The sequence below is a fragment of the Dermacentor silvarum genome, chromosome 8 (assembly GCF_013339745.2).
Source record: "Dermacentor silvarum isolate Dsil-2018 chromosome 8, BIME_Dsil_1.4, whole genome shotgun sequence".
NCBI lineage: Eukaryota > Metazoa > Arthropoda > Arachnida > Ixodida > Ixodidae > Dermacentor > Dermacentor silvarum.
The window spans coordinates 158,600,132-158,626,757 of record NC_051161.1 but is presented as its reverse complement, the minus strand read 5'-3'; the positions used below and the strand labels follow the sequence as shown (position 1 = coordinate 158,626,757).

Below are 26,626 nucleotides of genomic sequence, written 5' to 3'. Positions count from 1 at the left end.
TACACCGACAAGGACGTGTGACTAGTCCATCGTGTACGTCTTGCGGTGGTTGCGAGACACTTCAGCACCGCCTATTGGAATGTCCCGCTTTCAGTGCGCAACGCAAATCACTAGTGAGGGACTACCATCTCCTTGACCTGCGGTGTACGACTCTAGAGGAATGTTTATACCCCAGTGGTTGTGCGTCTCGACGTGATCAAGCTCATCGTGATCTCCTTACTTTTCTAGAAGCAACGAACTTAGGGGCACGTTTGTAACCCGCAGCAACTATTCCTTTTATTTTACATTCTCTAGTAGCTTGACCTGCAGGGACGGGCCCTACAGTATGTTTTACTTTATTCGTTGAGATTTGTCATCTCGCTCTTCCTTTCCTCCTTCCTCCCCTCCTTCCTACCTTTCCTTCTATGTTTCTCTCGTCCTTTCCGAAGAGTAGGCAGGCGTTGTGCCCCTTCTGGTGGCAGTTGCCAGCCTTGCTTCTCGCTTTCTCTTTCCTATGTATATGTTTTCAAATCAAATAATAATAATAATTTTGTTAAAATATATACAGGGTGCCCCAGCTATCTTTAGCCAGGGTTTAAAAATACTCCGATGCGCCCTGAGACGATGCGACCAAATGCATTTTTCTACCATCGTATGGAGTGAGTCAGACTATTTTGTGTGTTCCGATTAGTTGGTTAATTAGTCAAGATTATTTAACTAACTTCCGAAGCAACAAAGTTAGGCAAGTAATTCCTATAGAAAAGAAGTAGACTGGTCTGTCAAACCCGCAATTAAAAAGTTTTTAACTTTCTATCTATTCATAATTGGTGTTTTCCAGATTACTACAGATGCCCGCGAAATATAAAAAAAGAAAAACCACATGACATACACGCTTGCGCGCCGCGATTGCAGTGCTCTCAAACTTCGCGCGTAAGAACGAACATCGCATTTAGCCGGGTGTACCGCCCTTTAATAGACGACAGGTCGAAGGCGAAGACGTTGGTTGTGTGATTTACGCCAGCGATATCGCTTCCCTCGCGGCGGTTCATGATTGCGATGAGCACTGCAGACGCAGCGAGTATCGTTTGCGCTGCCATAAGGAACGGTTGCGTCATTTCGCGATAGCTGTAAGGACAATAAATATGCCCGACAAAAAAAAACTTTTTCAAAACACTGACAATGGCGGAATAACAGACACCTCAATGGCCATAGACTGTTTTTTGATTTATGTTTTGTTTATTTGGCGACATGCGCTTTCACAACATGTACTCGAAGAGGTCACCTAGTGCTGCGATACAACACCGGGATCTTTTGAGCAAGTTTGCTGTACTGCTTTGAGTACGATCGGTGAAATGTCGTGGCGTACTTCAGTTATCCTCTCCTTACGCCTTCTGGGGTCGTCGTTTCCGTGTTGTGTACGCGATCCTTAATGTAGCCCCACAAAAAAAAAAGTCAAGAGGGTTAAGGCGGGCGACCTTGCCGGCCACTGAACGGGTCCGTTTCTCCCAATCCAATGCCCTGGGAAGTTCAGATCAAGCCATGCGCGTGCTTCGCTAGAGCGGTGGGCTGGCGCCCCGTCATGCTGATACCACATCGCGCCAAGCCGAGCCAGCGGCATGTCGCAGCGGAAGTCTTCAACAGGCCCTTTAAGAATCTCACTTACGTACACTTTCTCGATTAAGGTCCTCAATCATTTGCTGTAATTCGTCTCCATTCTTGCTGAATAGGACAATGTCATCTGCAAACCAAAGTTTGCTGATATATTCGCCGTTGATCCTCACTCCTAAGCATGCAGTGAACAGCATTAGAGAGATTGTGTCTCCTTGCCTGACCCCCTTCTTGATAGGTAACTTTCTACTTTTCTTGTGGAGATACCAAGGTGGCTGTGGAATCCTTGTAAATGTTTGCTAAGATATTCACGTATGCCTCCTGTACTCCTTGATTACGCAATGCCTCTAGGACTGCTGGTATCTCTACTGAATCAAATAAATTTTCATAATCTATGAAAGCCATATAGAGAGGTTGATTGTACTCCGCAGATTTCTCGATTACCTGATTGATGAAATTGATACGATCCATCGTAGAATATCCCTTCCGGAAGCCAGCTTGTTCTCTTGGTTGGCTGAAGTCAAGTGTTGGCCTGATTCTCTGGGAAATTATCTTGGCGAATATTTTATACAATACTGAAAGCAAGCTAATGGGTTTATAATTCTTCAATTCTTTAACGTCTCCTTTCTTATGGATTAGTATAATGTTGGCGTTCTTCCAGCTCTCTGGTGCACTTGAAGTTGTGAGGCATTCCGTATAAAGGATCGCAAGCTTTTCAAGCATGATTTCTCCTCCATCTTTGATTAAATCTACTGCTATTCCATCTTTTCCAGCAGCTTTTCCCCTGGTCATGTCTTTCAAAGCCCTTCTAACTTCATCGCTAGTTATAGAAGGAGCCTCTGTTTCCGGTTCATCACTATTTCGAATGAAAGTAGCTTGGCTGTTTTGGGCACTCTACAGGTCAGTATAGTATTTTTCCGCTGCTTTTACTATGTCATCGAAATTGCTGATGAGATTACCATGCTTTCAATGAATACACCTTGCCTTTTCCTATGCCAAGCTTTCTTCTTACTGATTTAATTCTGCGTCCATATTTTAGGGCTTCCTCAATCTTTCCCACGTTATAATTTTGAATATCCCTTACTTTGTTCTTGTTGATCAGTTTTGACAGTTCAGCGAATTCTATCTGATCTCTTGAGTTGGACATTTTCATGTTTTTTCGTTTCTTTATTAGGTCCTTTCTTTCTTGGGAGAGCTTACCTATTGTTTGCCTTGGTGCCTTACCTCCCACTTCAATTGCTGCTTCTGGGAGCCCGCCTCGGCTGCGGGAGGTTGTGGGTTCGATTTCCACCGCCACCGGGCACCCACTGGTTCAAATGGGTGCAAGCGTACCCTGGCCTGGCGTTCGGCTGCCTCCAGGGGTGATACGCTTGGGAAAGGAGCCTGCGCCCTGAATTCCCGTCGAAACCCTCGTGAGCAAAGAAAACAAGTGATGTGTGGGCACCTCCCATGGCGGCCATTTCCCATGTGGCGCCCCAAGTACCTATTGAGGTGGGGACGCCTTCGGGTTGAGGTCAAACATCCCTTTCCAAGCGTTGATGTCCCATAATGGCCGAGCACCAGGCCAGGAGCGCGCTTGTACCTATTTTACCGGTAGGTATCCGGCGGCAGCACTTGCCTCCCACAGCCGCGGCGGATGCTCGTCAACAAGGCCGTCTGTGGTTGGCCAAGAGGCGCCCAGAGACAAGTCCTGAAATCTCTATTGGGCCCTCTTTCGAGATGTGAACCGCCACAAAAGCCAAGCACCAGGCCAGGGGACATCTCTACCCATTAGAAAAACCGGTGGGTTCCCGGCGGCACCGGGATTTCAGCTCGGTACCTCCCGCATACGAGGTGGATGCTCTACCCTTAGGCTATCGCTGCGGTTGATCAACCTAGTTACGGTTTTATTCATTACCTCTATGTTGTCTTTATCTTCCTTTTCTAAAGCTGCATATTTGTTTGCGAGCACCAGCCATAATTGGTCTGCTTGACCCTTACTGCGTCTAGGTTGGCCTGTTTCCTCTCGACTAATTTCTCTCTTTCTCTCTTCAAATTGAGCGAAATCCTAGACCTCACTCACCTATGGTCACTGCACTTTACCTTACCTAACACTTCTACATCCTGCACTATGCTTGGATCGGCAGAGAGTATGAAATCTATTTCATTCCTTGTTTCTCCATTAGGGCTTTTCCAGGTCCACTTCCTGTTGCTGCGCTTCCTGAAGAAGGTATTCAATAGGGAAATTTAGCTTGTCCGGTAAGCCGCCCCATTTAGCGTTGGGGCGTTATGCCGGGTGTGAAGTGCGCATGCCTGTGCCTTTCCGCGCATTTACCGGATACCGGATTGCCCGACCTGCCCCGTGCGCGTCTGCTACCGTACGTCCGCTCCGGCCAGGTGGCCAGCCTTAACGCGTCTACCCCGACGGCCGAATAGGCCAAGACAAGCCAAGAACAGCAGAATATAAACGACAAAATGGCTGCACCGCCCGTGATGCACTCGCGCAGGCGATATATACCGTTCGAGGATGTAATCATTTTAGAGGAAGTTATCTCCCTAAACCCTTTTGACGATGCCGCGATGTGGGTGAAGGTCGCTGAGAAACTCGGTGACCACACCCAAGTGGTGCGCAGCGTCCGGAGCGTTAAAGAGAGCTTATACCTCCTCCTGGCGCAATTTTTACGCCAGGACACAACAAACAGGAGAAAGTAAGTGTTCCGGACGTTTATTACGCGTCGATATTCTAAGCTATACGTGTCGGCCAAATTTTCTAAGTGTGCCTGTTTGCTTTACTAGATCGGGATCGGAGGAAGAGTATGAGGCGGTGGACAGGCTGCTACAGCAGGTAGCAGACCTGGCTCGCGAGAGGGGCTACCGCCCGGCGCGATCAGCGGTGAGGAGCCACCGCGCAGGCAAGGGCAGGCCTGCGTGCGCTGCTGCGAGGGTCGCTCGACCGAAAAATCGCGTGCCCGACATCCGCCAGTCAATCGCCTTGAAGATCAGCACCAGCGCGTCTAAGGAGGCGGACAATGATTTTGGTAAGCGACTCGTTCGCTTTTTCTATTGCTCTTTTTTGGGGAAAACAAAAGGGGGGGTGGGATGACATGCTTGAAATGTTAGCACTCAACTCGATCGCTAAATACAACAACAAATATGCTTGCTCTTCTGCCAAACCACAAGTATTATTATGTTTCACAATTTCACACCTAAAATAGGTGACTGTATGGCCTCCTGAAAGCTTGCATTCAAGTATGCTTACCATGTTCATTTTGTTTAGCCGTGTTGCTGCAGTTTTGAATGGTGAGAGCCAAGTAATTACCGTAATTACCATTAATCTAAATGCCTCAAGTCTGGTGTGAAGTCTTCTTTTTTAAGAGACTGCATTTTAAAATTTGTAAATGATGTAGAACTGTGGTGATGCTTCTTCATTGATATGCAATTTTCTTCTACCTGATTTCATCAGTCAAAAATTTGACCAAACATGCCTCCCTTTCATTGAACTGTTGGGAACGAATACAAGTAACCTGCCCGAAGTGTTGGCATAACGACTGGTTTCATCTTTACAATTTCAGAAAAGTTAATGCTTATTTCTATCTGTAGGGGACAACAGGGACGCACTGACACCTGCAGCTGCATTGCTACAACAAATGTGTAGCAATGAAGCTGCAGAAGAGGAGCCAACAGACGAGCCCGATGACCCAGGCAGGTGGTCCTCAACAGGATGTCCTGAATCACCTGAGCCATCTTGTATGTCAAAATACCTCATTCTCAGTGCATGTGATAAAAGCTCAGTAAAACAGTGCCTCCTCTACTCAGTTCTTCAAGCAACGTGTTACAAATGTCTCGATGAAGACATTCTTAATGTTCTCATATAATGTGCGCCACTGTGTGGGTTTCTGCAGGCTCATTTACTCAGTCAGAATTGTGGTACTCGTAAATTCAAGTCTCTTTGCCGATGACAGATATTTACAAGAATTTATTATTCTGTCATCTTAACTCTTCCAAGCAATGCAACATTGTTCTTGCCCAAACTTGTGCATAGGAGTCGGCAGTTTTGACACCATCTTGTTGCAAAACTGTCATTTCCAAATGTTATATCACGATCTGGTGAACATACAACTTTCCCAAAATATCTGCTTGTGCCATCATTCGAACAGCCGTTTGGCAGCCGGTGAACACAAGAGAATGCACAGAATCAATGTTTTCATCTTCGCACAAGGTGGAGGCGAATCCATATCATGCATCGTCCTAGGGGTCTTCAAGGCATTCCCAATAAACACTGGACCCACTTGACAGTCCTTTCCTTTAAGCCATCCTTTCCTTGGCCCTCTTGCAACATTTGATGAATGTTCTCTGTATTTTGCCGGATTTCGCAAGTAATTTGATATGGATTTGTTGGTTCCATATGCCCTTCAATGCAAATTTTGACAAAACAAAAGTGAGTTGCACAAAAAAATACGCAGACAAAATTCTGCATTGTCTTACAGCAGTTGGGTTCGTACCAGAGGTCCACGGGATGTTTTTGAGTGGAGAGAACAAAAGTGTGGTGCCACTATATGCCGTCTCCCGCTTTTTTAAAGACCGTGTGGCTGGGCTATCATATTTTCCTGACTTCGTTGCTGACTCAGTGCATTAACTTTTGTGATGGCAACGCAAAGCACAACGAAATGCAATGGCAACACAAAACAATTTGAACCCATAAATCTTGTACAGCTCTTATATTTTCATTTTGCTGTCAGCCGACTTAAATGTGAGCATTAACGTAGTATTGCATTATTTCATTAATTAAGTTATGGAGTTTCACGTGCCAAAACCACGATCTGATTATGAGGCACGCCGTAGAGGGGGACACCGGAAATTTGCACCACCTGGGGTTCTTTAACGTGCACGTAAATCTAAGTACACGGGTGTTTTCGCATTTCGCCCCCATCGAAATGCGGGATTCGATCCCGCGACCTCGTGCTCAGCAGCCCAACACCATAGCCACTGAGCAACCACTGCGGGAAACGTAGTATTGCAGCATGTCAAGACTCGCATTATATAAGTATATTTAAGCAACACTCGGGTGGCATTAGTAAAATCTCCTTTGTTACTAACAGCTTGCTGGCAAACTTGCTTTCATAAAGTCTGCCAAAGTGGTGGTTTTTGGCCCATGAATGCAAGCCAAATGGAGATTGACTGCACCAAGTAGGTAGATAGTCCCTAAAAGCTTGCCAATGTTAAGAAGTCTTACAAAACAAGGAAATAGCTCATGTAAAGCACTGCTACAAGTTTGAAATATTTTAGCCCTCTAGCATTTCGCTTACTTGTATACATTGGTACAGGTGGAAGGACATGGTTGTACAATATGTGTGGTGGGATGAAAACAAAACATTTTCAGGAGCTGGACCATGAAATGTGACAGTGTGCATCGGGTGTGTTGGATATGCAGGATTTGTCGAAGCCAGTTTAGAGAATCTCCAGACTGACTTTATGGCCTGCGCAATGAAGTAACTCCATTAGCTCAAGAACATTGCGAGCTTTTTCACAAATATAGGTCGACATTCTTTTGCAATGAGTATGGGTCGATAGGTCATTTTGGATACCATTTCAGAAAAGGTCAACCTATATTCAAATAATTATGGTAGTCCTGCACAAATGAGAAAGTGTTGCCAGACGCTGCAATTAGTATTTGTCAGTAAAATAGGACTGCTGGTGTGAGTGGCAGATTTAGTACTTCTGCAATATCTGAAAGAAATTCTTTAGACCCTGAAACACACAGATAACACTAAATGTTAAAACGATAAACAAGAGAAACAAATAACATAAATTTTATTCTGGAATCTATGAAAGCCATATAGAGAGTTTGACTGTGCTCTGCGGATTTGTCAGTTACTTGATTGATGTGCAAATAGTATACTACATTTTTTTACACCTTCAGGACAGCCAGCAAGTGCCAATGCCCCACAAAGCCCCCGAAGCCCCACACCGAGGTCACCAATGGACACTCCTGGTACTGCGCATGTGCCTCGTGCCCGTGTGCCATTGCAAGGTGAATATCTTATTTGTTTTAATGCCTCTTGCATCACAGAAAAGCTGTACTCATGATGGTACTAGCAGTACAGCCAGTAAAAATAAGCTCAGCATTTTGTGGTTCAAAATCTCACTGACGGCATGCTGCGCACTGCCTACTTAACACATTCGTAATGCTTTCTGTCAGCATCTGCATAAATAATGGTCTTCATTAGACATGGGTCGCTCAGGAGCACGGTGGAAGAATATTTAGGTGTAGACACTGCGCGCGAGCGAGTGTCCAGATTATGTTCGGTCGCGCGCGGGCGCACCGAGTAGCTCTGCTGCGAGCAGATAGATGGCGCCGCGGCCAGCGGTCCCTGCTTAGCGGCGCCAGCGGCTTGGCATTCCTCTGCCTCCGCTAAATTTTCGTTCATAGTGGCGCCAGTAAAACTCAAAGCGCGAAGGAAATTCGTTATTTCAGATTAAGGTGATAAGTGTACCAGGCTGAATACTTTGCTACATGAACGTATATTGTGCAGGGCGTGAATGACGTGAACACGGATCGATCGGGCAGCACTCAATGCCCACTCACATTCCGCTCGCGCGCACATTTTGCTGCGGCCGATCTAGTCATGCATACAAGCATAAAAAATGAAAGCGTGAGCCCGCGTGCTACCTCTCGATCAGAAGAAAATAGTGACTCAGAAAACCATTCAAGCATCGTCACGCGAATTCAGTGTGGGCGCGATATAATTTAAGAAATGAAACGGCGCAAGCTTCCAATATGCAACGCACTAGAGCAAAGTGGGTGTTCATGGCTAGAACCTATGATGAGAAAGCACATAGCTATGTAAAGAAATCTTTCAAAAGATAATTTATCAGGCGCGACGAAGGCAGGCGTTTTATCTTGGATTACAAAATCACGAATACAGTTTACTTGTGAAAATCTTTTTTATTTCAATTCCACTTAACATAGACTGTGTATATTATTCATTTGGCTTTCGTCGTTTGGGGAGCGAGTGACTCTTGCAGGATCGAAGAGGTGACTTTCTTTTTTCTTAAATTGCATATGAGAATGTACCAATGTAAGCGTATTTGACAATGCATGCTACAGCCTGTCCACAAATACACTGATACCCAGCACACAATAATCTCATAGACTTTTTCTTTTTTATTTTGCAAAGACAGAATAATTAAAAAATTGTGCATGAAGCAGCTCGATAATTTTAATAGAGGATATCCTTCCCAGAAGCTTACGCTCTCATACACTCCCACAATGCAAAAATGTTGAATAAAAACATGCAAGCGTGTAATATACACCGCACGCGCATTGTAAAAAACATTCAGTATCCAGGATGGCACAAATTTGAAAATCAGGCACACATCTGCACAGAAAACAGCAGTATTATACAGGGTGCACAAAGATTTAAAAACATGTAAATGTCACGTAGCTGAACAGGACCAAGGTAATGTTGTTTTCCGTCCCTTGAAGATACTGAGATTATTTTTTATATTTGGCCTAATTACATGATTAGTCGTAAATAATTAACTTCTCAAGTATTATAATTATATTAAAAGTTTCAATGGGAAAATTGGAGAGCAACATGAAAGACTCCCGATACAGCTTTCTATTACTCAATACACGCTACGTAGAAGTGTTTTTCCGAGCGTCAAAGAAGCCCACGAATACACGCAAAGTGCCCCGAGGCAGTTTTGAGTCTATTCGCGGGTTTTTTTCACGCTCGGAAAACACTTTTATGCATCACGTATTGAGCAACAAAAAGCTGTATCGGGAATCTTTCATGTTGCTGTGCAATTCTCTCGTTCACACTTTGTATCTAATTATAGCATTAGAAAAGTTGACTAATCAGTTATGAAAATACTTATGTAATAAGGCGGAATGCAAAAAATAATCTGAGTATCTCCAAGAGACGACAGACAACATTGCCTTGGTTCTGTTCAGCTATGTGACATTTTCATATTTTTAAATCTTGGTGCATGATAGTTAAGACGCCCAGTATATATCTTATACATGCAGCAAAATTTGCACAGACTGCTGTGGCACACAGCAGTTTTTGTGGCACACAGGAGGTTCTCTCTTCCGCAGCGGTTTTTGAGGTTTATTTGACCGTGTGAGGTTCTTTGGACAGTTCGCGTATAGCATTAGAAAAGTTGATTAATCAGTTATGAAAATAATTATGTAATAAGGCGGAATTCAAAAAAAAATTCTGAGTATCTCCAAGAGACGACAGACAACATTGCCTTGGTTCTGTCCAGCTATGTGACATTTTCATATTTTTAAATCTTGGTGCATGATAGTTAAGACACCCAGTATATATCTTATACATGCAGCAAAATTTGCACAGACTGCTGTGGCACACAACAGTTTTTGTGGCACACAGGAGGTTCTCTCTTCCGCAGCGGCTTTCGAGGTTTATTTGACCGTGTGAGGTTCTTCCGACAGTTCGGAAATAAGGTGGGAACTGTATTTGCAGACAGAACAGGGCTCTTTGGCGCGTCAAGTAGCATCATTTTATCGAGCTCCGCGTAATATGCCGTCGATATTATATCCTCTGAAAAATGCTTGGCGCAAACATGGTCGGTAGGCATTAGAGTTCGGTCTGCCCTCAGATTTACACGGCGCCACTGCTCTAGACGACCGCTGTCGGACGGCACTTTGAATAGAGGCACACACTCCGCACAAGTTCGGTATCCAGAATTGCAGTTCGTGACGAAGCACTTTCTACCCATTTCAATCTCTCAGAAGGCCGCTTCCACCTTGGTCGAGGGCCCGTGGCGACAATACACAAGCACAAGATGATGAAAGGCGCGTGAACAAAAAGTGTGCCCTCAAAACAGCACGGCCGCACATGCAAGCACAAAGCGCACAAAGACAGCGAAGCACGCGCCTTCCCGCCGAGGTTGGGACCGCATACCGCAGCGCCCTCTACGACGTCGCCGAACCAGCTGCAACCAAGCCGAACATAATCTGGGGCCGTATTCTGAAACGTTCGCCTAGGCGAAATCAGTGTGCGCGCTGATTGGCTGGTTGAACAAAATTGAATGACGTCGGGCTCAACCACCAAATCAGCTCATCCAATTTAGCTAAAACAGCCAATCAGCGCGCACCTGAAAGCGAAAAAAGAAATTTCGCCTAGGCGAACGTTTCAGAATACGGCCCCTGGACGCGAGCGAGCAGCGCTTTCGCGCGCGTTGGGGGGAGAGTGTCCGCACCTCTCCTTAATCTTACAGCGTGCTCAGGAGCGAGCCGGATCTTGTGAGCGGCTCTTTTCAAAGAGCGAGTGAGCGGTCGTTCAGTAAAAAATGAGCGGTGGTTCTTTTGGAGAAAGGGAGCCGGTTCTCTCGCGTTCAGAGAGCCGTGCCGATGCGTTCCGTCAGAGCCGGGTCTTCTGCTGGGTGCGACTACCGCGCCATCTATTAGCGGTACGAGAAAGCAACTGCCCTCCCGCCCTTCCTCGCAAGAGTCGCCTTCACCCCCTCGCCTTCGGCTGAAGAACGAAAGAACCGCCGCTCACTTACTGAACCACGGCTCCCTCGTTCTTCAAAAGAGCGGCTCAAAAGACCCGGCTCGCTCCTGAGCGCTCAGGAGCGGGCCGCTATGTTGAAGACCGAGGGAGCCGTGGTTCAGTAAGTGAGCGGCGGTTCTTTCGGAGTGAGGAAACCTGTTCTCTCTCCTTGAATGAGCCGTTCCGAACCGTTCCGTCAGAGCTGGGTCTTCTGCTGAGTTTCGATGTTTTATTGCGATAGCAATTATATGGACACTCAAAAGCAGATTTCTGCCGTCGGCGTCGCCGTCGCCGTGAGGTTCCGTATGACGTCAATGGAGATGAAATCGTCGCCGCGCGCCGAACGCTGTATGTGCGAGTGAAAGGGCGCGAGGGACGCGCGCTTTCACGGGGAGTGAACGCACGGCGGAGAACAAACGCGCGGTCTGCGCAGTGCTCCCTTAAGGGCTGCAGAAGTAGGCGTCTCTTTCCTCCTCTACAATCACCATATATGTAGAGCAAACGTGCCTTCTTCCGACGCACGAAAGGCCGTGGGGGGGGGGGGGGGAAGGGGAGGGAAGGGAGGCGACGTTTAGCTGCGGCACCAAGTGCCTATTTATATCTGAGGCTCCAGCAACAGTCACCAACGCCGCACGCATTTTGAGCGAACGCGGGCAAAACGCCGACGGCGTCGACAATAGTTCTGCGTGTTGCCGGTGCTGCTGCATGTCCAAGTTTATACAGCTGATAAAGCTGCTATCATTACTCCGTATAGCTCTCTTCAAATTTGCTATCGCAATTGATGCTTCGCCTTTCAGGTGAAACTGCGACTTTTTTCGATTTCTGACCGACGAATGGTGGCCGGTGTGGGCCGACTCGCGCTACTGATACTCGCTCGCAGTGTGTGGTGTGCGCAGCAGTCCCCTTGGTTTTTTGTGCGTCTTATGGTGTGCCACCCTATGCCACCTTGGGGAGAAGTAAAGAAGTCTTAATTGGCAAATGATGGTACCGTTCGTTGCCTGCTGCTGTTCGAACGATGACGCACGACTCTCACCGATCGTACATCGTGCGCTGGCAAAATAACACTTCGAAGATGGTCTTCCATGTCTTTAAAGGGCCCCTAAATCACCTCAGATATTTTTTGAACATTTCAAGTAAACGCGCATCGAGTTCAGAATGCCGTCACGATCAATGATGTTAAACGCTGCAGCGCTACGGGCCGCGGGAGCGCCACAAAGGAAAAAAAAATGCCGTTCTCCTCCCCTCGCCTTTCTGGTATCCCCAGCGGTCGTCACGATGTCCGCAGGGGGAATCTGGCGATGTCAACTGCGGAAACGATGTCCATTGGTTGAACAAGAGCCTATACGACTTCCGGTTAGTCTGCTAGCAGGTACGCGCGCTTTCTGCTCTTCCTCGTCGTGTTGCTCGTTTTTGCGCCCTTGCGAATCGTTAATTACAGCCCGCAACGCAAGTGCCAAATCGCTCGCGTTCCAACACAGTCGTGCTTAGCGGTCTGATTAGCTGCGTGAACAGAGTGCGACAGTGTTGGCCTTTCCAGACGTGCGCGCAACACAGGTTATATAGCGGTACTCTTCGCATAACATCGGCTGGCACCGCAGCAACAGCGGGTAGCCGAGAAGCGCTTAGTCCACGTTACCGGCACAGTAACGCATCGCACGCCGTTTGCCATTCGCGGGCCGCCGTTCGACAGCGGTTCTTGCTCGCGAACGGCGAGATTTCCTTGCCATACCTAGAGAGGATGAGACCGGGACTCATTTGTGCGGCAGAATCACCGCCGCTGATCGATCGACGGCGCCGATATCATCGCTAAGCTTTTTCTGGTTCCCTTCAAAGCTAAAACCGACGGCGCTTTGAAAAGAAATACCGACGCTCACAAGCCGCAATATTTTCTTATCGTTGTTATCGCTCTACGCAATACTTGTACACAAAAAAGAAAAATACGCTGATATTAGTGGTGCCGTCGGCTGCGATGCGAGCACAGCCGAGCCCGTCGTCTCCCGGCTGCAGCTGATGTTTTCGTTGCCGGTGGCGGAGGCGCGCAGGTTCGCGGTCGTCGATTGGGCCATTGATGGTGCAGCGGGCGGGGCGCAGGCCAAGCTCCCGTATACTTTAGACACCTCTCGCGCGGCAGACCTTCTACGGCATTGGCGGACGGTTCGCCGTCGGTATATGTGCCGCTAGCGTGGACGTGACCGGAAGTATGCAGTGTTTTGAAAAGCGCCTTGGCGATGACGTATGTCACGTGACCTTTTGAGAAGCACTCGGCGATGAGGGGAGACCAGCCGATGAGGAGAGTAGCGAAGGAAAGAGCGAAACGAGCGAGAGCCGTTTTTCGATCATCAAACGCGTGTAACTCCGCCATTGCGGCACCATTACGAAAAATTCTCGCGGCTACGTGTTCGTTGTAGACTCGTGCACAACTGCAACACCACAACTAAATTTTGACCTCTGGGTGGTTTAAGGGCCCTTTAACGACAAGAGGTGAACGTACTGTTTACGTCCTGGTCTTCATTTGTGCTAATTAGTGTAGTCATGAAAATGTCGCCCATGACATCCACTTCAGTGCATTTTCTGAGCGTGTATCATTAGCAAGTCAATAAAACGAGGCAAATGATCTGTTGTGTTGTGATACAACTTCATTTCTTCTTTTTTTCTTTTTGTCCTGGTATATGATGGCATGATCACCAGTATCGCGCGTGCACTCAAGAGAAAAAAAAAAAAAACGAGAGGTACGTGCGGCAGCTTTGTGGATCTTTCGTATGATTTTTGTATTGTACTCCAAGAAATGATTTCTACATTCATTTTGCATGGCGTTACCGCATACTCATATTATAGTGAACATAAACATGTGAATAAATGAATAAAGTTGAAACATAATGTACAATCATCTTGTGTTGTTAGTTTGACAAAAATTGATTTTAAAGTACCACAAAAACGCACAAGCTTCTGTATGACGATGAAGTGACATATTTTTTTTCTGAGAAAAGTACGTCGCATTCTGCCTGTCACAGTATCATAAGCATTTTATCCCCAATATCAGAAAAGAATGCTTCATTACAACTAAAAATTCACCATTTTAATATATGTAAAAGTATTCTCTAAACATAGCGAAAATACCAGTAACATGGTTATTAAATTATGCATATATCGTTTTTTTTCAAAGCCACATAACTACAGAATATGCATAGCACACGTTTAAGTGAACCGGTGAGCCGTTCAAATGAACTGGTTCATTTCAGTGAGCTGAGCCGTTCCGAGCTGCTCACTGGAGTGAGCCGTTTTGCCCATCTCCAGTCTTCATCAAGTGAGGCCACATTGATATTGATAGTAATTTTGAAACATACTATTGGCATATTTCATATAACTGTGCCCTTGGCCACAAAAGTGTTGTCATAGATATATGGTCATACTATTTACACAAAATAAATAAATACTATTTCTAGTATGTACAATTCAGCAATGCTGCATTAGTCTCATGAATACTGCATGTCTGAAATTGAAGTGATAAGCCAATTGTCAGCACTGCTTTACTGCAGTACTCCCTGATGTTATAGAATTTCTAAATGCATACTCAGCCAATATTAAATTTTGCATTTTAAGAGCTTCCTGGAAATGCACCGGACACTTAGAGTGGAGCCGGGCATGGCAACAGCAGCAGCAACAGACGATTGCCACCTGCTGCCCCTGCAGCGACCCCTCGTATACGTAGGACACCACTGAGAGGTAAATAATTAAGCTGCGATTTCTTTGCAAAGAACCTGGTGTCACAAGCACTTGTCGTCCTTAGTGACTAAGTCTGGGAGCAGCAACGCGGCAATGCAGTGGAAGGCTTCGTGTTGCGCCGGTGCATCTTCTGCGCGCTGTTTTTACCTCAGTCTTCGGTTTAGGTGGCCACTGCAAACTCGTCAGTTAGATTCGCACATAGTGTAGCCTCGTGAATCGCACAGTTTAGTAATTATTGGCAGATGGCTGCATATTCCAACGGACTTGTTTGTGCAGTGTTTCGCCTGGTGCGAACTGCGCGCTGCTTTCTTTTACTTTCATTGTAGCAACTGCGAAGTGTTATTCACGTATGAGTGAACAATTCCAAAATTTAGTGGGAATGCATTGAGCATTAGGCCGGTTCAATAACATGACCATATTGTTTTTCTCGTGCTGTGCAAGAGGGAGCCATCACTCAAAAAATATGGGAAGAGAGTAGTACCGAGCCATGCAGCGAGCAGGGAACATAAAATAACCTTGGAGTTATCGTCTGCGACCTTAAGAGGAAGGTTTAGCTTGGGGGCTCCTATCTAAATCCGTAGAATAGGAGAAATCATTTGTATTTGCAACCACTGCACTGAATTTGATGAGATTTGTTGCATCTAAACGAAAAAGTTGAAATCTAGTGGCTGTTTGTGGTGAATATTTCATTGATTCCGTCAATTTCTATAACAAGAGTTTAAAATCCCAATTTTTCTGCTAACGATACTACGAAGTTTATAACTATGTAACTCAGTAAGGAAAAGCGATATCACAATTCTGTGAATTGCATCTGATAGTACATTTAAAACGGACAAAGTTGATGTAGTATGCATGGCTCTGAGACAGACCACTAATATGTGAGTAGGACTTCTGCAATACCCTTGTAAATAGTGTAAGAAATTCACGTAAGATATAAATTAATATATCAAATTTGTCTGCTTTGTATGCTCTATGGGTGCACCAAACAGAACTAAGATATCTGTTCTTTGTGCAGAGCTACAAAATTGTAAACTTCGTGCTTCAAATTTTTTTCAATTTGCCCAGTCCTTGAAAATTTCTTTAAAATTATTCAGGTCTTAAATCCAATTTTTGCTTCCAACAGTCACTAGACTTTTTTCTCTCAAATGCAGCAAATTTCGTTAAAAGCAGTTCAGTGGCTGAGTTTATTACATGGTTTTAATAAGAATTTGTGCGTTTTACATGTATTTGAACAGGCAGTATTGCAGTTGGGCCACACTAAAACTTCCGCTTAACTACATGTTTGGATGAACTGAACAGTGGTTGCTGGCCCCGTTGTGGCGTCTGATGCGTCCAGAAAGGTGTGTGGTTGTTAGCTTTCGACAGTGAGGAAGGTGGTGGTGGTTTTCACACACACAAATTAGGATTTTCTATTTTTTGCGATACATGAATTCATTTATTTTTAATTGTACATTCATCAATGTTGCACTTTGGGCACCTTAACAAAAGGTACACAAGCCAGGAATTGATCCAACCCTAATCATCTAAGATCGCTGGGAAAAAATATACACAGCTTGGTGCTGTCCAAATGCTTGTAAAGCGCGTGCCAGCAATTCATATCTGTGCCAGTCAATAGGAGCCCTCACTGTGGGACGCTGTAGCAGGAATGAATCTGTTTCTACTTTGCATGTCGAATACGGCGCTTTGTTAATACAAAGCTCCGATCTCTGCTCTTTATAATGGAATTAGGGTGGCAGAAGTGTGCTAATGGAAAGCAGCGGTAAGCTGTGCGATGACACCTCCCAAAGCTCCATTTACCACTTGATTTTTGTCCCTATGGCACTAGGAAAATAGAACATTTGTCAACTTATACTACACATTTCATTATTTCTTTCTAATGTTTCTCCTCATGATAAATGAACACCGGAGGATCGCAGGAATAACTTGATATTCATGAAAATGACAATTGTGACTGCTCCACCATGGAGAGAACCCTGCTCGGGTGTCGCTGACTTTTGTGATGCGTTGCTGTCTGGGAGTTTCAGTCGCAATTATCAGGAAAACGTTCAGAAATTATGCAAATTGAAAATTTGGTACACGCCCTCATGATGTCACCACTACAAGTCTTGGTTTTTTTAGCCTTTTCTGGCCTTTCTTGCGGTAAATGTGGTGTTTTTAGGTATTGTAGTGAGGTAATCTACCAATACAGGTGAAATCATTTTTCTCTTTAGTGTCCCTTCAAGACACGTGCGTCCTTGTACTCAATTCTTCTTCTTAGGCTTCAACAAAGCACTGCCTGTGCCTCAAAGTATCAAGTTCTGAAACGCTTCGGTACATTTCTTATGTTTCTTGTTTGATTTTTGCAGGCGCACGGGGGCAGAATGAAGCCACCCTGCTGTATGTGGAGGCCCGATCGGAGCAAGAAATGCGCATGCGCATGCTCGGCCATGACCTTGACCGCGAAAGACTGGCCCTCCAGATACGCCAGCACGAAGACAAAATGCAGCTGCAGATGCACCAGCATAGTGACAATGTGCGGCTCAGGGAGTTGGAACTAGAGCTGCGCAAGACGGAGCTGGCAGCCGACCTTGAGGAGCGGCGCACCAGTCAGGCATACCAGAGTGCGCAGTTAGAGCTTAATAAAACTTTAACGGAAAAACTTCAAAAACAGTCTTCGGAATACATCATGCCCTCATTTCTTGTTGACTGCTTCTTTCAACCAAGCTAAGTCAGCTTATTTAGTCTAGCAGCCATCGTCATCCTCCTCGTCCGCCTTTTATATATGGCACACTCAGGTGAGCGTGTCTTGTGCTTCTACCTGCGAGGTCAAAAGAAGCTGTTTCTTAATTTTTTTTCTGACCTTGAAGATCGCAGCAGGAGACACACGCGCCAGAGCGTGCCATACATACAAGGTGGACGTGGAGGTTTCTTCGGCGTCTGCCATCGGTTCGAATGGTTCTCTCGCCTTTCACTCGACGATTCACACATTGTTGTAGTGGACCTAATCTTGGTCCCTATGTTTAGAGATCATTTATCGAGTAATCATAAATGTTCAGGGCTCGGATCATGTGTTGAGGATGCCTAGTCTTCAGAATGCACTATGCCCCACTTTCTTGTTCACTGATTTTTTTCTTTCTTTTCTTACTCTCTGTTTGTACAGCATGGTGCACTGTTATAGAATGCTCAGACAGGGCAGTGAAGTATACACTACCTTACACAGGTTGAGGTGCAGTATCTCTACTGTGGTGTTTTTAAGCCATGAGAATCAATGGTCATGTTTTACGTTTAATTTGTGTGTTACTCATCACCAAGGCTAATTGTGTTTATTTAGAGATTATTTATCGAGTCATTGTAAGTGTGCAGTGCTCTGCTCATGTGTTCAGGATGCCTAGCTAGTCTTAAGAATGCGCAATGCTCCAATTTCATGTTCACAGATTTTTTTCTTTTCTTTGTCTCTGTACAGATCATGGTGCACTGTTTTAGAATGCTCAGACAGGGCAGTGAATTGTACACTACCTAGCTCATGTTGAAGTGCAGTATCTCTGCTGTGATGTTTTTAAGCCATGAAAATTACTGATCATGTTCTATGTTTAATTTGTGTGCTACTCGTCACCCAGGCTAATTGTGCTTATTTAAATATGATTTATCGAGTCATTCTAAGTATGCAGTGCTCTGCTCATGTGTTGAGGATGCCTAGTCTGGAAAATGCATGATGCCCCAGTTTCTTGTTCACTGATTTTATTTCTTTTCTTAAACTGTTCGTTTATTTATTTATTTATTCTGCAGCCCATACTGCAGCCCATTTTCGACCACAGCAGGAGTAGCGATAACAACACATGTCTATTGCAGACAAAAACTAGGTCAGGGGCAAAGAACGAACATCTCCAGGCAACCCATTCCAACGTTCAATTGTTAGAGGAAAAAACGATGTGCATGTCATTTTAGGGTTGCAGTGGTGAAAGATTTAGGTTGCGAGAGTACAGGTACGGAAATGTCTAACAAACTTAAGGTATTTATCTCAGTGGGTTAAGCGTGGAGATTTAATTAAGGGGTGCAGGAATTTTAGGCATTCGTTGTGGCGACGTGTTGTCAGAGTGGTTAAGGTCAGACTAGAGAGGTTCTAGAGAGGTTTGTCTACTCTCGCCTATCATGGCGAGAGTAGACAAAACGAAGAGCATTCTTTTGTACAAACTCAATCTTGTTAATACTGCTCTTATGAAAAGGGTTTCAAACTATAGATGCATATTCAAGGATTGGGTGTATTATTGCTTTGTCACCAGATTAGTTTCTTGAGGACGTTTCACTCGGGGTACCAATAATAGAAACGTCATTCGCGTGGTCGAAGTTTGGAAATGAGGTGTACGAAATGTGGCTTTTTTTTACTGGAAGAGATGTACAAACAAAGTGCTCTGTGATCCGAAATACCTGCACTGACTTCGGATTCGAAACCGCAGTTATCGAGGCGCAACATGCTCTGTTCACACATATTGCTCATGGATGATGTCAATGCTCACCCATATATCATGACTATCATTATTCCCGCCTGTTCATGAGGTTTGCTCATCAAGGGAGCCTCTAGAGTGGTCACAGTCGACTGGCCTTAAACAGAAAATAAAGCAGCCAACGAGAAATGAGACACTTCTAGATCGAGTCTGTCTCAGCCAAAGATAAACTAGATCTAGAAGTTCCACAGTACTGGTAGGCTGCGTTACTTTCTGTTTAAGGCCAGTCGACTGTGACAGCTGTAGAGGCTCCCTCGATGAACGAACTTCATGACCAGGCCGGGCTAATGACATCCATGATATATCGGGAGCATTGAAATCATCCATGAGCAATATGTGTGGAGAGGGTGTTGCGCTCCTGCAAAAATGTATTCAGATTAGATAAGAGGTTATAGAGTTCACACAGATCATGTTGCATTATTTTAGAGTTCTAGGACAGGGCAATAAAATGTGTACTACCTTGCACAAGTTGATGTGCAATATCCTTGCTGTGATTTTTTTCTAGCCATGGGAATCATTGGTCACATTTCAAGTCTTGCGTTCCTCATCAATCACACTATTGCAATGCTGCATATTTAAACATTTTTTATTGAGTGATCATAAGTGTTCAGTGCTTTGCTCACATTCACATGTTCAGGATCCCTAGTCTTCACAATATACGATGCCCCAATTTCTCGTTCAGTGCTTATTTTTTTACTCCCTCTTCTTAATTTCAGTTCATGCAAATGATGGTGCACTGTTTAAGAAGACTTGGACAGGGCAGTGAAGTGTACACTACCTTGCAAAAAATGAAGTGCAATATTTTGGCCGTGATTTTTTTCACGTCATGGGAATTGATGGTCAGGTTTTATGTTTAATTCATGCTTTCCTCATCAACTGCGCTGTTCCAATTGTTTATTTAAAGATGATTTATTGTGTCGTGTGTTCAGTGCTTTGTCCATACACATCATGGTGCACTTCTTCTGTCGATCCAAGTCGCGCTGGTGGCTAGGGGCCAGGAGCTGCTGGCCGTATATGGGTCCCGAAACCAGGGAAACACCCCGTCCGTCGTCTGAGAAGACGCCGTCATTTGAGCTCAATAAATGTTTTCTCTCTCTCTCTCTCAGAAGGCTTGGGCAGTGCAGTGAAGTATACACTGCGTTGCAGTTTGAGGTGCAATATTTTCACCTTGATGAATTACATCTCTAATAATAAATATGATTTGTCAGAGTAATCTTAGCTGTTTGCCTTGCTGAAATGTTGCCTGGATGGTTAGTTTTCATATGTGAAGCTCGTCTCATATTCTTCCCTTTATTTTTATTTTGTGCAACTTATTGCAACGAATATGTGCATGCATTTTTCGTTGTCTTACATAAGGCACACACTTAATATTCAGCACAATCTAATATATACATGGCCTGCATTTGGCTAATGTCTTGTTTTGGCTAACGTTTGGTCCCACAATAGTTTGATTAGCAGCACTGGACCAATACCTGCAAAATGTTTTCATTCCAAATCTAAAACTCCAATAAATGGCATTCCTTGTGTCTCACATTCCTTGTGTCTCACACATGCTGACTAACATGTGGGGCATGTGCATAAAGTTGCTCATTAGCGAAAGGCATGTTGGAATCGGTTATATTTTCCCTGCAGATCAACAGTGCAACACGTGACTACGCAGTCTTGTCTGTGTTAGCACACCTGCCAACCTGTGAAGATTAAATCTAATCAATTTCCACGGACACGACACCAATACAGCAGTACAAGCAGTATGCGGTATTTAGCACTTTTTGCTACTTTGGTGTTGCAATTATGAATGCTTCAGTACTGTCAGTATCAATATAAACTTGCTGAATGTAAACGCCGCTGTTGGGTCCTTTCATCATCAGAACAATGCCAACAGACAGTTCCCAGATCAACAAGTGAAACATTTTTGTAAACCAAATTTATTCTGTATTCCCTCTAATGTTCACTCACTTCAGTTCAATTTAGTTTTATTTTCCTTTGAAAGGAAGGTTCCTCGACTAAGAAACGTTCTTGCAGCTTGAATAGGTTCATAAACACACAGGCAATGCCCAAAGAAAAGTCGTATAGCAAAAAGTTAAAGTAAAAAGTCACATAAAAGAACATACATATCAATACACAAAGGTTCTCATGTTATACATTCCCAAGTACACGATAGACATATGCAAACAACAAAAAACATATTGCACATATTTCGTAAATAACATATCAAGGAAAGTCACATCATTAAAATAAAGCAATGCAAGAACGGCAGACGCGTTACGCTTTCAAATGTACAATATACTGGAGCAGCTCATTCTTTGTGAAGACTATTGTGTGGTTCTCCTTGTTCAAAATAAAAGGAATATGCCGTAGTGACTGAAATTTGTAATTGACTCGAAAGTCGGGAATTAACCATGATTCTTTTTTACACGTGCACAATTTAATACTGTTGCGTTAAGTTCAATACGAGAATGGTATAACTGTTCTATTCTTGTAGAAAAAGAATAGTTGTGCGCCAGCTAAGAAAGGGGAAAAAGGACGTTGAGAATACAAGGGAAAATGGCATGGTGTCAGACTTCTTGCATTGACTTAAGTCAGCACTGTGCAAGCAATCATGGTGCCATTTATCTGCCACTATTTCTGCACCATTTATCGACAACTTTGTGAGGTAGCTGCAACGTAAAGGCAAATTTCTTAGAGCAGATGGAAAACCAGGACTTTGTTTACTCATCAGGTCAGATCATCTGTGGAAGGTATTGATCGGAGAACTCGAATGCAGCACAGATATCTAAGGATTAGTCGCAATAAAGTCCACCTTCGGATGGACACTCCAAGAATCAAGTCGATGCAAAGAATTCTTCGAGCACAATGCGAACTTGATGGTCTGTGCGCTACAAATGGAGATTCTATCACGAAGAAATCTCACAGGTTTTGCGGACCTTTGGTGACTCGGAGCAGTGGATAGCAGTTATCAAAGCGACTGTAACACTTACAAGTTTCTGAAGCGATTCCACGAGATGATCAGTAAATTTAATCTCAGGTATACTGTTGCGCTACCGTGGGAAGAAGAGAGAAATTATTTACTCGGCGACAACCATTATAAAGCTCTCACTCACCCAAGTAAGCTGGTTAAAAGGCTATCACAACATGACGGACAGCTACAGCGATTCAACCACGTCAAAAGGCAATATCTTTTGCTCGGACACACGAAGTTAGTGCCCGAAGACTCCTAATGGATGAACTACCTACTATATACCTCATAGTTCAGTGATAAGAGAAGAATCACCGTATGAAGCTCAGAGTAGTGTTCGAGGCATTGTTGCATGTACAAGGTCTCTCATCCCTTATTGACTATATGGACGAAGGGGAAAATTCGAAGGCAGAAGTATTGCAGGTCCTGATATGCTTTCGCAGGTACCCCATAACCTTTAATTCGGACATAAAGAAGGCATTTCTGCAAATCTAGATACAGGAGTTTGATTGAGATGCATTCCACCTTCTTTGGTTTGATACAGTCCCTCGTAGCCGGAGCAATAACATCGTAAAATAGCATGTCTCGGGTGCCCCGTGGGTGCACATCTAGTCAATTTATGCTAATGGCGACTATTCATCGCTTCGACACCATTTCTGGGGAAGAGAACGCATTAGCCTCCATCCTGAAGAAAGCTTTTTGTGTCGATCTGCTCAAGGGTGCAGACATTTTAGTAAGTTTAGACATCTACAAGAGGTCGAAGACCATCGCGAGAGATGCAGACATGAACCTCCGCAAGTGGAAACAAGTGACAAATGACAGGAGATGTTTGATCGCACGAAATAACAAGTACAAGGTGCACAAAAAACGTCCGTTTTAGGTATGCACTAGGACACACCAAATAACCGCTTTGAATTCTCGACAAGTTCCTTATTGCAATACATGTATCAAGCCCAAAGTTACACGGAACGCACTGTACTAAAAACTCCCAGAACCTTCAATTCCTCTGGCATAGTCTTCGTGTTTACTGTGACCGCAAAGGTGCGGCTTCAGCGCTTATGGGTCTTAAAGAGCCCATGGGATAAACAAATGCCTGAAGGGATCCCAATGGAAAAAATGGGGTGCAGACTTCATGCAAATATTTTCTGTGACAATTCCATTACGTGTAAGAGCTGGCCTGAACTCAGAGATGCAGATTGCCGAGCTTCACACCTTCTCTGACACCAGTTTGAAAGCCTAGAGAGCTTGCTCCTATTTGAAGGCAGTTGACATCCGTGGCAACACAGTCACGTCGGTCGTAGCAGCCAAATCGCATATAGCACCGATAAAAGCTCTAATGCTGCAGAGACGAGCTCATGGTAGCAGTCGTAGAAGCAAGGCTAATGAAATATATCCTGTCATGGGATTGAAAGTTTCTGCCCTGTGTGATGTGGTCTTCCTCCATGATTGTATGGAGCTGGATCCGTGGGCAACATAGTAAGTTAGGCCAATTTGTCAAAATTAGGGTGACAGAGATAATACAGAGGTTTAGCTTGTCCGGTAATGGGTAAACGCGGGCGGACCGGGAGTTGGGGCGTTTTGCCGGAACCGTAAACGTTAGCGGCCTGTATGGTGCTGCCACCAGGCGGCGCAGAAATCAAACCGACAGTAAACAGCTAATATTGCAACAACCATGTGTACTCTGCTTCTCTGCTGGTGTAAATTTTCGGCGGCAACACGATTACGCCACTGTCAAACATTTACACCAGCAAAGAAGTAGAATACACTTGGTAACTGCAATATTAGCTGTTTTTGTCTGATTTCTGCGCCACCAGGTGGTAGCACCATACAGGCCGCTCACGTTTACGGTTCCGGCAAAACGCCCCAACGCCCGGTCCGCTCGCGTTTACGCGATTACCGGACAAGCTAAACCTCTCTATTAGCCGCCACTGGCCTAGAGATGTGGCGTTGCTGTCCAGGCAATCACAATCCATTCGACTTATTGACTCTTTGGGGAATATCTGTGATATCCCATTATTTTACCGTTTACCGTGACACCACCACTTCACGTCATTGGTAATCATTCAGGCGCACTGTACAGCATTGCCTGGAGATGTTTCGAGCACCATAGTACAAAATTGCCACCATTTCTGGGTTATCCGTGCTCGGCGGGGAACCCAAGGAGTTATTAAAGCCTGCTTTCTGTGTAAGAGGTAGTGCCAGTGAGTGCGACTGGAAGTGAGTGCGAGTGCGAGTGAGTGCCAGTGAGTGTGAGTGGAGGTGAGTGAGAGTGCGAGTGAGTGCCAGTGAGTGTGAGTGCAAGTGAGTGCGAGTGCGAGTGAGTGCCACTGAGTGTGAGTGCAGGTGAGTGCGAGTGCGATTGAGTGTCAGTGAGTGTGAGTGCAGGTGAGTGCGAGTGAGTGCCAGTGAGTGTGAGTGGAGGTGAGTGCGAGTGCGAGTGAGTGCCAGTGAGTGTGAGTGCAGGTGAGTGCGAGTGAGTGCCTGTGAGTGTGAGTGGAGGTGAGTGGGAGTGCGAGTGAGTGCCAGTGAGTGTGAGTGCAGGTGAGTGCTACTGCGAGTGAGTGCCAATGAGTGCGACTGGAAGTGAGTGCGAGTGCGAGTGATTGTCAGTGAGTGTGAGTGGAGGTAAGTGCGACTGGAAGTGAGTGCGAGGGCGAGTGAGTGCGAGTGATTGTGAGTGGAGGTGAGTGCGAGTGCGAGTGAGTGCCAGTGAGTGTGAGTGCAGGTGAGTGCGAGTGAGTGCCAGTGAGTGTTAGTACAGGGAGTGCGAGTGCGAGTGAGTGCCTGTGAGTGTGAGTGGAGGTGACTGCGAGTGCGAGTGAGTGCCAGTGAGTGTGAGTGCAGGTGAGTGCGAGTGCGAGTGAGTGTCAGTGAGTGTGAGTGGAGGTGAGGTGCGAGTGCGAGTGAGTGCCAGTGAGTGTGAGTGCAGGTGAGTGGGAGTGCGAGTGAGTGACAGTGAGTGTGAGTGGAGGTGAGTGCGAGTGAGTGCCAGTGAGTGCGACTGGAAGTGAGTGCGAGTGCGAGTGAGTGCCAGTGAGTGTGAGTGGAGGTGAGTGCGAGTGCGAGTGAGTGCCAGTGAGTGTGAGTGCAGGTGAGTGCGAGTGAGTGCGAGTGAGTGCCTGTGAGTGTGAGTGGAGGTGAGTGCGAGTGCGAGTGAGTGCCACTGAGTGTGAGTGCAGGTGAGTGCGAGTGAGTGCCAGTGAGTGTGAGTGCAGGTGAGTGCGAGTGAGTGCCACTGAGTGTGAGTGCAGGTGCGTGCGAGTGAGTTCCAGTGAGTTTGAGTGCCGGTGAATGCGAGTGCGAGTGAGTGTCAGTGAGTGTGAGTGGAGGTGAGTGCGAGTGAGTGCCAGTGAGTGCGAGTGCGAGTGAGTGCCAGTGACTGTGAGTGTAAGTGAGTGCGAGTGAGTGCCTGTGAGTGTGAGTGGAGGTGAGTGCGAGTGCGAGTGAGTGCCAGTGAGTAGTGAGTGCAGGTGAGTGCGAGTGAGTGCCAGTGAAGTGTTAGTACAGGTGAGTGCGAGTGCGAGTGAGTGCCTGTGAGTGTGAGTGGAGGTGACTGCTAGTGCGAGTGAGTGCCAGTGAGTGTGAGTGCAGGTGAGTGCGAGTGCGAGTGAGTGTCAGTGAGTGTGAGTGGAGGTGAGTGCGAGTGCGAGTGAGTGCCAGTGAGTGTGAGTGCAGGTGAGTGGGAGTGCGAGTGAGTGACAGTGAGTGTGAGTGGAGGTGAGTGCGAGTGAGTGCCAGTGAGTGCAGACTGGAAGTGAGTGCGAGTGCGAGTGAGTGCCAGTGAGTGTGAGTGGAGTTGAGTGCGAGTGCGAGTGAGTGCCAGTGAGTGTGAGTGCAGGTGAGTGCGAGTGAGTGCCTGTGAGTGTGAGTGGAGGTGAGTGCGAGTGAGTGCCACTGAGTGCGAGTGCAGGTGAGTGCGAGTGAGTGCCAGTGAGTGTGAGTGCAGGTGAGTGCGAGTGAGTGCCACTGAGTGTGAGTGCAGGTGCGTGCGAGTGAGTTCCAGTGAGTGTGAGTGCGGTGAATGCGAGTGCGAGTGAGTGTCAGTGAGTGTGAGTGGAGGTGAGTGCGAGTGAGTGCCAGTGAGTGCGAGTGCGAGTGAGTGCCAGTGACTGTGAGTGGAAGTGAGTGCGAGTGAGTGCCTGTGAGTGTGAGTGGAGGTGAGTGCGAGTGCGAGTGAGTGCCAGTGAGTGTGAGTGGAGGTGAGTGCGAGTGCGAGTGAGTGCTAGTGAGTGCGACTGGAAGTGAGTGCGAGTGAGTGCCAGTGAGTCAGGGGCGTAGCCAGAAATTTTTTTCGGGGGGGGGGTTCACCGGCCCGATCGGGGGGGGGGGGGCAAGCTTCTCTCTACGGCACGTGATCGATAATAATATCGGTAGTTTAA

At 45.8% G+C, this 26,626-nt stretch overlaps 1 long non-coding RNA gene across 1 annotated transcript; it reads left to right on the top strand.

The window, feature by feature from the left end:
• Positions 1-24,438: 24,438 nt before the first annotated feature.
• Positions 24,439-25,447, top strand: LOC125947430 (uncharacterized). The gene is made up of 3 exons (XR_007468292.1): positions 24,439-24,590; positions 24,633-24,668; positions 25,385-25,447. It is a non-coding gene; the product is annotated as an uncharacterized LOC125947430 (long non-coding RNA).
• The last annotated feature ends 1,179 nt before the right edge of the window (positions 25,448-26,626 follow it).